Consider the following 3,424-nt stretch of genomic DNA (forward strand, 5'->3'; position numbering starts at 1 on the left):
AGCACATGGGATCTTAGTTCCCTGACCAAGGATTAAACCCATCCCCCTGCAGTGAAAGCATGGAGTCTTAACCCCTGGACCTCCAGAGAAGTCCCTCTAATGCAATCTTTACTGTTGTTAGACATTAGCCAGTAGCTGGATCTCTGGAATTAATCTCTGGTTGATCTAAGGGACTCATTTTATCTAACCAAAACTGGATTGGAGGGGAAGAGAAGTACTATTGGAAGAAGAGAAGGAAGGAAAGAGAATTTCAGGAAAGATTTACGCTCCTGAAATAAAGCAAGACCTACTAGTCCTCATTCAGTTTCCCAGCAGACTGACCTCTATGGACAGCATCAGTCTGGCTCCCCAGACCTCTGATTTCCTTTTGAACTTGGCCAGATAGCGGAATCCTCCTTCATGAGAGGCATAGCCAAACATACATACATTTTATTTTTCAAAACCTGTTCTATAGGGCTTCCCTGGTGGCGCAGTGGTTGAGAGTCTGCCTGCCGATGCAGGCGATACGGGTTCGTGCTCCGGTCCGCGAAGATCCCACACGCTGCGGAGCGGCTGGACCCGTGAGCCATGGCCGCTGAGCCTGCGCGTCCGGAGCCTGTGCTCCGCAACGGGAGAGGCCACAGCGGTGGGAGGCCCGCGCACCGCAAAAAAAAAACCTGCTCTATGTAAAATTCACTATTTCCTTTTTTTTAATGACTATTTCTTATAGTAGCTCCCTTAGATTCTGGGTATCATTGTCTTTAAACTGCTTTCTGTTAATTAAACCTTAATAAGCAAAGGCAGTGTCTTCAGGAAGCCAATTTTCATCAAGATACTACCCCAGAAAGAAAGGGACTGGGAATTTTAGGGATTTATGGGTTCCATTCCGAAAAGGAGGAGCCCAGAAGAGAATACTTTGGAAGAAACTCGGCAATATCTTTTTGGAGGGAGGTTAAAATAGAGTGAGGCCCTGAAGATATTACAAGGTGTGTATTAGCTGAATGACAATCATCTGTTGCCCTCCCAGATTTACGCTCCTGAAATAAAGCAAGACCTACTCGTCCTCATTCAGTTTCCCAGCAGACTGACCGCTATGGACAGCGTCAGTCTGGCTCCCCTGCCCTCTGATTTCCCGTTGAACTTGGCCAGTACAAGGCACCAGCAGAAAATAGATGGGCATGAGCAGAAAGAGCTCGGGACATTTTTCTCCTGGATCCCACCCTGCCAGGTCTGTCTGACAGTGGTCCATGCTTTTCCACAGCTCCTGTCAGGCAGCCCTCTCCTAAAGTGACAGCCCTCACTTGGTTCTGAACATCTTCCCTCCCTTGGCCCTTGCTGGGATGCTGATGGCTCCCTAGAGCCACGACCCAGCACCACGTGGCACTCCCCACTCCTTATTATTTCCCTTAACCTTGCCCACATGATCATGATCAAAATTCTTTTCATCCTCCCCTTTAAAAAACTGTGCCGTCTGTTTCCTAAGGGACCCTGACTGATATGCACTCAGAGATTCTTTTTGTTGTCATGTTAATTTCCATAGCCCAATATGACAGCATCCACATTACACAAAGGGCATAATACCTCCCTTAAAATATTTTGTTTTTATTTTTAAACTCTGGTAGCCTTTCCTTCTGGTTAAGTACATGCAGCTAATTCAAAGAAAGAGATTTGACTTAAAAAACAAAACAAAAACAAAACACTCCACAAACTTTCTGTTGAAAATTGGGATAGCTGTTGCTACACTGGTTTCCATAGCAATTGTATCAGTTTATCATCTCACCAACAATCTGCGAGCCTGTTTGATTCCCCACACCCTCATCAAAGCAATGTGTTGATCTTTGCCAACCTGAGAAGTGAAACATGGCATCTCCTCATTTCAATTTGCATTTCTCTCCTTATGAATATGGTTTCATGTGTTTAAAGCTATTTGTGTTTCCATTTCTAGGTTCTATTTCTTCGTATTCTTTGGTCATTTTTCAATACGGGCTTGATTTTACCAATTTACAAAAGCTCTTTACGTATGAAGAAATTTAGTTCTTTGTATTTTATGTGTTAGGAATGCATTTGTACAATTCGTCATTTCTACTTTTATGGTATTTTTGCCACGCATATTTTAAAAAAATAAACTCAGATTTCTATCTTTTCTGTGTGGCTTCTGAGTTTTTTGTTTTTTTGTTTTTTTTTGCGGTACGCGGGCCTCTCACTGTTGTGGCCTCTCCCGTTGCGGAGCACAGGCTCCGGACACGCAGGCTCAGCGGCCATGGCTCACGGGCCCAGCCGCTCCACGGCATGTGGGATCCTCCCGGACCGGGGCACGAACCCGTGTCCCCTGCATCGGCAGGCGGACTCCCAACCACTGCGCCACCAGGGAAGCCCCCTTCTGAGTTTTTGTTAGACTTAGAAAGTCCTTCCTGACTCCAAAATCATAAATCATTCTCCCATGTTCTTTTCTAGTACTTTCATGAGTCAATACATTTAGAATTTATCTTGGTATATAGGGAAATAGGACTCCACCTTCATTATTTTTCACATGACTACCAGGTTTTTCTAGGAGGTTATACTAGAGATATACTTGCACATATTTACAAAGATAAATGTTAAAATATATTTATTATAGTTTTGTTTGAAACGACAACATATTGAAAACAACCTTTGCATCCTTCAATAAGGACTGGTTATATAAATTAGAGTTTATTCACACCTTACAATAAAATACAACTGTTTAAAAGAAAGAGGTTCTCTAAGGACTGATATGGAATCCCAAAATTATGTGCTCAAGTTATAAATCAACCCTAATGTGAAGAACAGTGTTTATTCAATTTCTGATTTTAAAATATACATACAGTACAAGCCAAAGCAAAACATAGGTATACATAGTTACAGAAAAAACTAGAGAAAAATGATAATCTGGGGGGTAAGAAACGGGTAGAGAAGAGATTTAGTTATTTCTTTATATTTTTTGTACTGTATTCATGTACAAGATCATCAGTTTAAATAAATGAATAAAAAAGAGAAAAAATAATAGATTTTGAAAACTCAAGTCATTCTATTTTGGTGGCTGATTCATTACCATGTTATGTAGATTTGTAAGATAATGTCATTTACATCATTGAAACCTGCCCCTTAGTTTAGCGCTTTTTAATACATAGGGGTAAAAAATGTGGATCAGCAGTTCCCTCTGCTGGTCATCAGTTGAAATGCAATGACCTAGAAATCAATAAACCTATCTTATGCTTTATTTTGTGATAATTATCATGTACTCAGTATATCATGAGTGATAATACTTTATACCATAATTTTAAAAAAATCACAGTGGGCGTTTCCTAAAGTTAAAAAAAAATCACACATTTTTGTAGCAGTTCACAATTCTAGAGTTTTAACTGTTGTCTGAGTACAGAACGCTACCTTTGATGATGTGGGAATATTGAGAATAAAATAACTTTTT

This window comes from Tursiops truncatus, chromosome 11 (genome assembly GCF_011762595.2).
Source record: "Tursiops truncatus isolate mTurTru1 chromosome 11, mTurTru1.mat.Y, whole genome shotgun sequence".
Taxonomy (NCBI): domain Eukaryota; kingdom Metazoa; phylum Chordata; class Mammalia; order Artiodactyla; family Delphinidae; genus Tursiops; species Tursiops truncatus.